This window comes from Anolis sagrei, chromosome 2 (assembly GCF_037176765.1).
Source record: "Anolis sagrei isolate rAnoSag1 chromosome 2, rAnoSag1.mat, whole genome shotgun sequence".
NCBI lineage: Eukaryota > Metazoa > Chordata > Lepidosauria > Squamata > Dactyloidae > Anolis > Anolis sagrei.
Window position 1 is genome coordinate 245,063,402 of NC_090022.1, and position 13,669 is coordinate 245,077,070.

Below are 13,669 nucleotides of genomic sequence, written 5' to 3' on the forward strand. Positions count from 1 at the left end.
TATTGAATTCTGCAGGCCATAAAAATGCAGACTCCGAAGACAGAAATAGGTCACAAAAGATTATACTAGCTTATGTATGCTATCCAAATTACGCGAATCTACCATTAAGAACCAGAAGCCACTACAGTACTCCATTACATTCCCACATGTTTAATTTATAGACACTTAAGGCCAAATTAAGCCCCACTTAGCATGTATCCCTGTAGATGTTAACATTAGACTTAGGATTAATCCCACGAAAGACATGGATCCGGCATCCCGTTTCCTGAGATGTCAGTACGATAACTGCAGACCTGGGCTTGCAACTTGAGGTGTCACAGAGGTATGGCAGGGAAGGTTTGATCCAGGAACTATTCCTGGATCAAGCTGTAAAGGACCTTAAAGACAATTCAATTTGTAGTTGTTTATTTGTTCAGTCGCTTCCGACTCTTTGTGCCCTCATGGACGAGCCCATGCCAGAGCTCCCTGTTGGCCGTCACCACCCCCAGCTCCTTCAGAATCAAGCCAGTCACTTCAAGGATGCCATCCATCCATCTCGCTCTTGATCGGCCCCTCTTCCTTTTTCCTTCCATTTTCCCCAGCATCATTTATATGGGACGAAACATTGAAATCCACAAGCATGTGGACAATTTCAACAGAAAGGAGGAAACCATGAAAATGAACAAAATCTGGCTACCAGTATTAAAAAAAACTCTACAATTGCAACAGCACAACAACAGAGAGGAAACAAACAAGGACATCTAATCACCTCTCAACAAAAGTTTGCTCTAGGCACTGTCAGGCCATTATATGCTAATCAAGGTGGTCAGTTGAAACATTCACACCTAGCTCCAGCAGACAAGAGTCCTTTGTCTCACCCTGGTCATTTCACAGATATATAAACCCATTTTTCCTACTTCCAACAGACCTCACTACCTCTGAGGCGAAACGTCAGGAGAAATGCCTCTAGAACATGGCCCTATAGCCCGAAAAACCCCACAAGAACCTAGTGATTCCAGCCATGAAAGCCTACGACAATTGACCATATGACCATATGGACAGCCAGAATGAGTGGAAGTAATATGTCAAAGCAGTTTCTGATAGGTTCCAAAATGTGCCCAGTACCCCATGCAGTTGTCACCATTTCTGCCAGGGCTCACAACTTATGTAACATTGTCTATATCACACACAGCATGGTTTTTTTCCAGAATCTATTCTGCCCTGCTGCAGGGGTTTGTGGAGAGCTCACTGACAGCTCTTTTTAATCACTGTTGCTGGGGTTTGTATAACAAGAAGGCTCACCAATCATTCTAGTTCTTGCCTTGCCCCATAGTGCATGGTGGGCAATCTACTTCAAAAACTAAGCAGTCAGGATTTTAAAAAAAACGAACATCCAACGTAGCACCTGAATAAATTACACATCATCCTAACACCAGCAGAAAAGCAGATCACTAAAACCCAGCACAGTGTTCTAATTAAACATCAATTGATCTGAAGTTTTCAAAGCCAATGTAAAAGATAATAAGGAGCGCTGTGTATATCCTGTTGGAGGGTGTTCCTAAGATGTTGAAGTCAACACTGAAAAGGCCCTGTCCCTAATGCCCACCAAGCCCAAAGATCACGGTTGCATGGTTATGAATAAGGCTTGGGCAGTTTTGTATAGTAAAGGTAAAGTAAAGGTTTCCTCTGACATTAAGACTAGTCATGTCAGCCTCTGGAGGGTGGTACTCATTTCCATTTCTAAGCCGAAGAGCCGGCATTGTCCATAGACAAGTCAAAATTATATATCACATATATGTGTGTATGTACCTTCAAATCACCTGTTGATTTATAGCAATTGTTTGAATTTCACAAGATTTTCTTAGGCAAGGAATTCCAATTCTTTCCTCCGAAATATAGACAACAGTACATGGGATTCAGTGGTGGTCTCCAATCCAAGTATTAACCAGGGCTAAACCTGCATAGTTTTCAAGCTCAGATATGATCTGATACCTTTATGGTAATTCAGCACCATACCACAACAAAACACTGCAGAAATGGATCTGGTAGTGGGTTCTGAGAGTTAAGAGTTGAAAGAGTAAAGATGCCACAAATTGTTGTTGTGTGCCTTCAAGTCACTTCTGACTTGACCCTATAATGGGTTTTTTTGGCAAGGTTTGTTGAGAAGTGGTTTTGACTTAAACTTTATTTCAGCTCGTAACTGTCTGTGCTCCCTCCCAGCTTTGTCTCTGATATTCTGAGCACTTTTGTGCCAGCTGTTCCCTTAATTCAAAGCTGAGAAAGTCTCAAGGCTGCATCAAGGCTGGAAATGCTAAATCCAAGCAAGTAGTGGAATGTAAATCCTTTTGATTTCTTATGCTTTCACTTTTTAAAGAAAAACCCTCTTGTTTTGGGGCTTTGTAACCTGTTTAAGAGAATACTACCACTCCTGGGCACTCCCCATGACACTAGAGAAAAAAATCCCCTTAAAATCCAGCTTGTGCCTCCTGCAGAATTCTGGGGTTTGTAGTTTAGAAAGGAGCCTTTAACAGCCTCACTAAACTACAAATCCCAGAATTCTGCTGGAGGCAGAAACTGGATTTTAAGTGAATTTTTTCTCTATATGACGAATGCAACTGTTATTATTGTAAGTTCTATGAATTACTCATTTGGTCCAGTGGGTCTGGAAACTCTAAAGGAGAAGCTATACTCACTTCCAGAAAGAGCTGGAAATGAAAGGAGCTGTTTGCCAAGGAAAAGAATAAAGTACTTATTTTGAATTAGGTGATATAATTTTAATACTGTATATGAATTTATGCAACACTGTTAACACTCCTCATACTTGCCATTTTCCAGTGTTAAAAAGCCTCAAAGATTGTAATGTTGAACATTTTGGTGGCTCTTTTAAAGCTTTTTGTAACCATGACAACAATTATGCCCAATATTCAAAGTATGACAATGTCATAGACTTGTATAAGTGTGACATTTGCAATTTTATTTCTGATTCCCTTTCTCATTAATTTGACATGAATTTCCCTTACTGTAAAGCATCACACTGGGTCGACATTTTCATCATATCCGATGGGGATGATGCAATGTGACACATGCAAAAAAGGAGGTTAAGTAAGGCAAGTATGCTTATTCCACATATTTTTGCCTTAAAATCAGTATCAGGAAGAAAATTCCCTTCCCTTTCTCACAGACTTTGTGCATACATCCTTAAAACATCCTAATAATCCACAAAAAGAAGTATTTATGTCTTCTTTACCAGCTGTTTCTGGTCTAGAATTTTATACCATCTGAAAGAATAACCTACTTTAAAGGCCTGTTAAAATAGCCATAAAGGAATCATCTTCCTGTAACAGTAAAAGGGGGAAACTAATCTATTCTTTGTTATAGTGCAAATGTTGTATTTGATATAACCCTGTACAGTTATACTCAGTTAACTACAAAGATGTATTCCTGAGTATACTTCCTTTACAGAAAATTTGATACCAGAGTCAGAAATATTGAATGGACAGGGAAAGGTTCCTACATCACAAAAAAGATGAGAAATATATGGCAACAAATATTTTAATCAGAAGTAACACCATGCACATGTGAAATTAAACAACTAAGTGCATCCAGGACTAGTTAACTAGCTAGCTAACTAGTCCTGGGTGCATTTTGTTGTTGAATTTCACATGTGCATAGTGTTACTTCTGATTAAAATATTTGTTGAAATATATAGCTCATCTTTTTTTGTGGAGGCTGGGAAAGATAGATCTATCTATCTATCTATCTATCTACCTACCTACCTATCTACCTACCTATCTATCATCTATCTATCTATCTATCTATCTATCTATCTATCTATCTATCTATCTATCTATCTATCTATCTATCTATCTATCTATCATCTATCTTTTCCTTCTTCCCCAGACCCCATTTTTCTTATGATTTTCCTTTTGGTTTTTAAAGCTTTATTGGGGAAGATAATGAAGTATATCTGATATTTGGTGTCCCCCTTTCTCTCTCTCTTTTTGCTGTTGTTCGCGGAAGCATAGTAAGTAATTCTGGAGGCAGCTGCTGTTTACCTTGCCTGTTTTGAGCAGGCACCCACAGTATAATCTCACTATTTCACAGCTCAAACTCAATTTTCCAAACTTCCACCATCATCCTTCCAATTTTGTCACTAAAAATGTTCTGGCTAGAAAGAGACAGAGAGAAAGGGGGGATGCGTAAACAGATTTTGTTAAGAGGAGCTTTTTTTGTGGAGGCTTTGTAAAGTAATAAACTGAATTGTACTCAGCTAGACAACAATTATAATGAGTATTGACAAGGCTGTCAGAAACAATGATGCACAGAGCTGGACAGCTCACTAACACCTGATAGTTAATAAATTATGACATCTAATGTTGTATCTAGCAATTGATAGACATCTCAAATGTATCTAACAAATTGAATTGAGGAACTAGATAAATATGCATTAATTCAAAGTGAGGAAATGAGCTTACTAGTTTTCTGTGTATTAAAGGCTGATCCTTTTGTTAGTCCTTATTACAGTAGATTTATTAAATCATTAAGATTTACCTACATGTTAACTCACCATTAAACAGTAGATTAAATAAATCTTAGCTGGGACTATATAAAGCCGCAGAGGCACAATGGGTTAAACACTTGTGCCGGCTGAACTGCTGACCTGAAGGTTGGTGGTTCAAATCGGTGAGACGGGGTGAGCTCCCATCTGTCAGCTCCAGCTTCCCATGCAGGGGCATGAGAGAAGCCTCCCACAGAATGGTATCACATCTGGGCATCTCCTGGGCAACATCCCTCCAGATGGCCAATTCTCACATCAGAAGCAACTTGCAGTTCCTCAAGTTGCTTCTGAGACAATAAAAAAAGCAGAATGCTACCCTGTTAAGGTTTTTTTTAAATCCCCAACACCCCACTCTTGCAGATTAAAGACAAATGTTGCACAGAACTTTTGTATTTGTCTTTGATGCTATAGCAAATTATCATCCTACAGACAAGTAAATAAGAAATCCCTAATTCTGAAGACTGCTAAACCATCCAATTTTAAATTTTCTGGAAATTGTAGACAGCAGATAACCATAGCTTTATTTTTGGAAGTGGGGTTCTAGTCAGTTATCCTGGACCCAACAGAGCAATTCCTGGCCTGCCTGGTAACATTTCAGTCATTTGATATCCAAATAAAATCTCATTGTCTATGCACTGCAGGTTTGCAGAGGCAATGATTGTTCCAGCAAAGCGCAGCAATGATCATGTTGTTATTTGCAGAGTCGAGAGACAGTGAGGGCAAATCCCAACTTCCCAGACTTCCCCAACTCATTAAACATTAATTAAAGCAGTGTCGAGAAAACATAAGATTTAGACAAAGGAAACTTCCTTTAAAATTTAAATTTGCATGTATCATGACACTGCAACATATGGTAGACCTGTTTATTATGCAAACTCATTGAATGTGATTTCATTTCATACACAAAGAGCCTTGAATGGCATCTAATCGTGCTAGAGGACCTAGACAATGCTCAGAGAAGTGCTCCTTCTAAGCCTCCAGCATGATCTTACAGTCAACTTTGATTGGACGTTCCACCATTTGGGGTCCACTAAATGAATTGGGGGGTTGCCAAAAATATGTGTACACCTTATCCCCTAGAGCAGACATGGGCAAACTTCAGCCTTCCTGGTGTTTTGGACTTCAATTCCAACATTCCTAACAGTCAGTGGCTGTTAGGAATGGTGGAAGTTGAAGTCCAAAACACCCGGAGGGCCGAAGTTTGCCCAAGCCTGCCCTAGAGACTGTTATAACAATTTAAATTAATCTGTTAGCATCTACATGGAGCAAGTGCTTCAGCTGCCTCTTAAAGCTGCAAACAAAGCATGTTGCTCTACATCTTGCAGTTTCAAATATTCAGCCAAGATTTAAGTCTTTATATAAAAATAAACAAGCACATCCGTCCCATTAGCAAATTTGCCTTCATCTTTAATAAATAGTAAAACTATATGTATACGAAAGAGTTGTTTTAAAATAAATTACTTTATTATTTATTATCAATAAATGTTTGATTTGTATACCTATATATATATTCGAATCCGGGGACAGCGGATTGAGCTCCCTCTGTCAGCTCCCGCTCCCCATGTGAGGACATGAGAGAAGCCTCCCACAAGGATGGGAAAACATCCGGATGTCTCCTGGGCAACATCCTTGCAGACAGTCAATTCTCTCACACCTGACGTGACTTGTAGTTTCTCAAGTCTCTCCTGACATGAAAAAACAAACCTATGCGTATACCCAGGATCACAGAAAAAAATTAACAGAAGAAAAGAGGTCAAAAGTAGAAAGGTTTAAGAAGCTTTGCTCTAGATTATGCAAAAGTTTATTACATGGAAATGGATACCTTGTGCAATTCACAGGCCCATTGTAATCCTAATGAACTGGCTTAAGGTGAGGTTGAATGTTTTTTTTAAAATACATTTAATATTGATCTTTAACAAGATTTGAGTTTCTAATTTAGTAATGTTCTTCCTAAATTTATTTAATCTCATTTCACTATACTCTGAAATGATACCAAAGCTGGCTCAGCTTGAAGAGTACTTTAAGTAGGTGGTTCTATAGATCTATTTCAAGGGTGGGGAAATCGTAGCTAGTGGGTGCTACACTGCCCAAATTTGTCCCAAATTTTGCAACCTTCCTTCAATCTTAAAATTTTATTTGTGTGTATGTTTGTGTGTGTGTATCATGGTTGGCATCTACTCATCCTCAACCAAACCATGTTTTTTTAGTCAGTTTAACAAAAAATGACAATTGCCCTGATGTAGCCCTTAGAGAGGAACACGGGGCAAATATTGGCTCCTGTGTGTCCTAGTCTTGATATAAAAGCATGGAGTGACACATGCCTAATCAAAATGTGCAATGCCATTGGAACTAATGTGTCAAATTAGATGGCATTAACAGTTATATGTTCATTCTGATCTCATTTATATCAGGTTTTGCTCACTGAACATTGAGTATGCCACTTTTGACTTTGTTGTCATACTGAATTGTTAAAAGGGACTGAAGTAAAATAATACTTTATATCCATATAGCAGGAAAAGGCAGCCCTAGTCTTGATATAAGTATGTGGCTTTGCAAATGATATTGCAGTGTAAACCATTGACTATGGCTACATCTCTGATACAAAATAATAGTTTCAGAATGCAATTTAGCCACATTGATGTGGATTATGAGTTCACACTGCCATATCATCCTGTTCAATGAAGTTAAACCACATTCTGAAACTGCATTATATAGCAGTGTAACCTATTTTGGACAGAACTGCTGTATTTGGAATCTAAGATCCAAATATCAATTTCATAAAATACTATATAATTTGGAATTTGTCGCACAATAAACACTTGTTCACTGTATAAAGGAGCATACCTTTTTATATTTCTTAAACCGGGTGTATAGTATTGTTACTAGAGGGTTAAATTGCAGCTGCACTATTGGTCTGCATTAGCTTGTAAACCATCTGTGACCCTTTTTAGAGAAGACAGATCTGGCTACAGTAACCTAGGTCTTCATTTCATCCCATTTAGACTATTCTTTGCAATGTGCCCATGTGATGACCACACTGTCCTCTCCAAAGGCAATGGATGGCAGTTCTTTCTTGACTTAAGGTGCCCCTTATGATCAATTGTAAAGCTTTAAATGGCTTGGGACAAAGATCTCTGAAAGATCATTCTCCGTGCGAGCACTCGTTACAGGTTGATCAGTAATCCTTAAATCCAAAATTGTTCACATGGATTACTGTGTATTGTAAAAATACAATACATGAAATTACCTTGAGGCTACGTGTATAAGGTGTACATGAAACAGAAATGATTTTAATGCTCAGACTTGAGCCCCACTTCCAAGATATCTCATTATCCACAAATACTGTAAACCAAAACAGCGATTCAAAAACCTGAAAAAAAATCCAAAACATTTCAGTTTTCAAGGATTTTGAATAATGGCTACTCAATCTGTATGTCAGAGGCCTGTCCTACCACCAAAAGAAAGCGTTCGGTGGGTATACATGGCAGGACTCTTCTGTTGCAATATTTGGACTGTCAAACCCTTTCCCAAGAACTAGACCAAGTGGTTCTATATCTACTGAATTGTATACAGTGTTGCATGGAAGGTTTTAGATACATTTTTGTCTTTATGTAGTTGCATGTAAAATTGAGGTCCAGGTACACAAATAAGTAAGAAAATGAAAATAATGCATGGCATCATATTTAGAAACACAAAGCTCTTAACAAGGAACATATAAACTACATATTTGTAGGTCAAGCCTTTCCCAGCCAGCTGTCAAAGTAGAAGAGATATAAAGGAAAGCAATAGATACTTAACAGATGGCTTTGAATCCTCTTTTCATTGCACACACACATGCACTCCCATAGCAATGGCAATTGCCACAGAAAACAGTAAAATATTTCACATAGCCTAAGGTGCTGTTTCCCAATTTTTGTTCCTCCAGATGATTTGGACTTCAGCTCCCAAAATTCCTGAAAACTGACCAAGCTGGCTGGGTATTCTGGGAATTGACATCCCAAACATCTGGAGGGCCAAAAGTTGGGAACCATTGGCTCTAAGGTATTCTTATAACATTGATTTGGTTGGAAGAGGCAGAGATTAAAATAAGCATTTGCATTGCATGTTGACATGTTACACTTCTACAAAATATACCTATAAACTGCACTTTAAAGAAAGGAGATGAAAACAGTGAAAGAGCAATATGCCCAGTATTGCCTGACATGAAGACAAATTGCAAAAACTGCATCAGACCCATGACTAGGATCAGCACTGGTGAGTAAGGTGAATATTGGTAATTCTTTCCTCTTTTTCTACAAAATATCTATGATTACTTTAATTTGAATACTGGAAACCTTCTGTAGAAAGAGTGGAGAAATGTCTCATCTTAGAAATGGTGATGGACTGCTAGTCTTCCCGCATTATTCCGGCAGCATAACCCATACTGAAGGACAATGGAAATTGCATTACATCTCAAAAGTCCTATTTGGTTATATGAATAGTCTGTGTAACTGATCTGAAGTTTTCAAGTGGCAGCTTTATCTTGAAAAACATAATGCTAATTAGTATTGTGGGTCAGTGAAAAAAGTGCAAAACATTGTGTGTGAAATGGAAGGGTCATTCTTTGTTTTCTAGCATTTTGGAAAAGAAAACAATAAAGCTTCATTCCTTGTGCAAACTAAGATAGCAGCAATTTCTGAACAGAGTTAGACACAATGTAACATGATTTTGGGAATTATCTAGTCATTTTACAATGAAAAGATGTAATTTTTATTTTAAAATAAATGAACAAAGAGCTGGCATTGTCCATAGATGCCTACAAGGTCATGTGGCTAGCATGACTGCATGGAGCACTGTTATCTTACTGCTGGATCTACTCACATTTGCATGTTTTCAAACTGCTAAGTTGGCAGAAGCTGGGCCTAACAGCGGGAGCGCACCCTGCTCCCCAGATTCAACCGCTGACATTTTGGTCAGCAATTTCAGCAGCTTAACCTGCTGTGCCACCAGGGGGCCCCATGAATGACAAGTTATCTGTTTAAAGTGTATATTACTAGGTATAGATCACTCATTGCCACAATGGCATGCCATAATGGCATGCTTTAACAAAGGTGTTTTATTCAAGAAACACAGAATCAGAACATATAGGTTAAACATATTTAAGTCCTATTGAATTCAGTCGGACAAATTTGTCATTAACTAACTTACCCAGTGGTATGAATGTTACCACAGCAGGGGTGGGAAGAAGGCAATAATTCAAATGGATTTGTATTGCATCTTCCAGGATCCTTCATGATTAGCTATTAGGAGCCCAAGGTGGTGCAATGGGTTAAACCTTTGTGCTGGCAGGACTGCTGACCAAAAGGTCAGTGGTTTGAATCCATGGAGTGGGGTGAGCTCTCATCTGTCAGCTACAGCTGTCTCCCACAGGATGGTAAAACATCCGGGCATCCCCTGGGCAATGTCCTTGCAGATGGCCAATTCTCTCACACCAGAAGCGACTTGCAGTTTCTCAAGTCGCTCCTGACACACACACACACACAAAATCATTAGCTATTAATAATTTCAACCTAGAATCATAGAGCTCGAAGAGATCACAAGGGCCATCTAGTCCAAGCCCCCTGCCATCCAGATGTTCATGAGTTGTTCATTTCTTTATTATATCATATTTACAGTACTATTTTATTTCCATTGCATGGGCCAAATGTGCTTCAATGTGGGCATACATATCTCCACCACAGGTGTGAGGGGGCAGACTAGACATTCTTTTGTAGGAGACCATTATGCCTAGGAAAAGCTCTATGGGCATAGATTTAATTCTATTTCAAGGTTTGTACTTTGGGTTTTAATTTACATATTGTATGATTTTTGAATTTAGCAGCTTTGAGGCCCCTTCCACACCACCCTAGATCCCAGGATCTCATTCCAGATTATCTGCTTTAAACTGGATTGTATGAGTCCCCATTGCCAGATAATCTGGGATAGACAGATGATCTGGGATCAAATCCTGGGATATAGGGGCAGTGTGGAAGGGGCCTGAGTACTGTCAGAGAGAAGAAGCAGGATAGAAATGCTACTATTACTACCACTACACCACCACCACCACCACCACCACCAATAATAATAATAATAAAATAATAATAATAGATTTACTTGTCAAAGTGATTCTGTTGGTGACAGTCCCTAAAATCGGGAATGAAAACATTTGCCAGCTTGCTACAAGTTGCTAGTCATCCCGCTTTATCACCTATTATTTGTTGTTCTTCAATTCTAATTGTCACAATTTTATTCAATTCTTTTCAAATATGAAAAAAATAATTAATAGACCTAATATTAGCCCATCTTGAATCTTATTGTCAATCTGCCTTAAAAGAAGAAAACAGACAGTCCATTTGAGACACACAAAGTGGTGCTCAGTTTTTAAAATGACTTTTAAATATGTACATACATATAGTGAGAGCACATATGGATACATTTTTGGACTGGATGTATTGGAATATTTCATTAAAACGTATGAACAACACTGAGAAGTTGAAAAGTCATCCAGCTATACTGTTACGAATTAAATTCTGCTAAACACAAGATTTCAAATTTTAATTTTTTTGTTTGCTTTTACACATTAGAAATATACAAAGAAACATGTTAAGTTTCTGGAACATATTAATAGTCAGTGTCACTAGTTTCAAAATGATGGCCTCATATCTCTGAAATTATGGATGATCTATCAGAGAGATTTAAAAAATTCAGAATACTGAGTTTTTACATTGTCGGTACATAAAGAGCTGAAATGGGCAGCTTACAGGTTTTGAAAAAAACATATTATAAAAGATAAAGTACATGACTTTGAACAATAAATTATTTAATTCACACAAGTTGAATATCACAATTCAGTTAATACTTTTAAAAAGGTAGAGTATGGGCAATGATAGGCTTGAAATACAGATATGGTAACAGCCTTCAAATAAATATATCCATATGCCACATACATTGGAACTAAAAGGTATGCTTCTTGTAAAAATGGATGGAAAGAAAACATTACAATGTATACATTTCTCGTTTTTCCTGGGCAATTTTCTTTGTTTTACATGAACATAGAGCTGTCATTAGTTTATTTCAATTTGACATAATTTACAAAAGAAAACAAAACCTCAGTTTGTACATAATTCACAAGTAATCAAAGAGAAAATTAACACGATGAACACAATTCTCATTACCAGAGCAGTGGAAGGAAGGAGAAAAGCTTAAAAAGAGTCAGTGGATATCTCCCACCCTGATGAAAAGCTGTTGACTTGGTTTTGCCCATACTGTGCGGTGCATACGAGTGATTAAATTCAGTACAAGTAAAAATAGCAGTAATCAGCAAGTACAAATTTTACATCATCAGTGACATCAAGTTACCATTAAAAGCTTGGTAGTCAGTGGCTGATAACACATGCAACCCTGCAGCTGTGCTCCAGATGTTTTTAACAACAGCTGAGACAAGAGAATGGAAGTGAATCACACTGATGAACAAGTACTTTTCCTGTTTATCGATCTCTTATGTGATACTGTACATTAAGTACATTTAAACATAAAAATGTTCCACAAGGACTGTGTATCAGATAGACAGGGCTCATGCCCACCTAAGACATTCTACCAATATGGTATGTCAGTACATATGGCTGGTTAAAAGGCAAAAACAACAGAGATCATTGAACAGGAACATTTCTATCTTAACATAATACTTATTGTAAGACACCTTGCATTTAAGCTAACTTGTTTTCACGCCCTTAATCGTGTTGGTGAAATAGGGTTTTGAAAGACTTATGTATGGAGCTCTGTTCTAGCAAGCTGGTATTTCCAACTCATTTATATGATGTGTTTTGTTGTGAGTTTTTTGGCCTGTGTGGCCATGTTCCAGAAGCATTCTCTCCTGACGTTTCGCCGGCATCTTCAGAGGTTGTGAGGTCTCAGAACCTCTGAGGATGCCTGCCATAGATGCAGGTGAATTGTCAGGAGAGAATGCTTCTGAAATATGATTCCGGCCATGAAAGCCTTCGACAACGATGTGTATTGTTTCGGAAAGTAAAATTGGAAGCTGATTGGTAAGAAAGCAATGGCAGAACAGCTGTGTTTGCATATAGTGTCAGGCCACGATTTAACACTAAGTGTATGTTACTATCACCTGCTCCATTGTAACTATGAGGACTTTAATATCTTTTGCTTCCATTTTAGGTTAATCAAAGCAGTTGAAAACAGAATCCAAACTGCAAGTAAGTCTTAACCCTTTAGTAACAACTAGTTAATTTCAAGGCAATGTTTATAAAGACAGCTTCTTGTTACATTTTTATGGTTTAGGCACAAACTCTGGTTAATCTAAAAACAGAAACTTCTAGTCTCCCCCTTGTAGTTTCACAGGAGAAGTGCATAAAGCAAAGGCTCTTTCTGTCTTGCCCCATATAAAGCTAAATCAAGGTGTGATAAGCAAAATAGGCCACTTCAACTGTTTGAACATCAAGCTTAACAACTGCTTTGAAAAAACAGAATTGATAAGAGCAACTGCTCTAGTGTGTCTCAAAATAAGAAACACTGCCTTTATTATTAGTTAAACTGGCATATGTGAAGACATCTTGAACCTCCTATCTAATGATTTACATGTATAACTGTCATAATGAAAACCAGCCTGAGATAACACTTGCTTATTACTTGCTTATTACTGTTTTAATTAACCATGTGCACACACACGCAGGTAACTATTTTTGTATAGAGGCACTTAAGTTTAGCAGAGTACTTCTGTTGTAAACAGTCTAATGAAGGTCTCTAAAGTCAAAGCATATGCAAATACAAAGTTGGTTTATCCAGAGCAGCTTAAGGTACAAATCTTGTTTTTTCTTCTACTAGGACACTTGAATCAGTATATTAGTCTCAAGTGTATTATCCAATTTATTAAAAGAAAACTTATGAAAAAATACTCAAACTTCCAACCGCAACTGTCCCTCAGATTTTCCCCCGGTAAAGGTATTATTTGTACACCAAATAGCACTCCAGACTGTGCAATATGAAAGCTATGCTTTTTGGCATCGATATATACATATGGAAGTACTTCTCTTAGCCTCTCTCTCTACTCAGAACCAATTGAAATCTCAACTGAAACCCCCATGCTCTATCCTAATG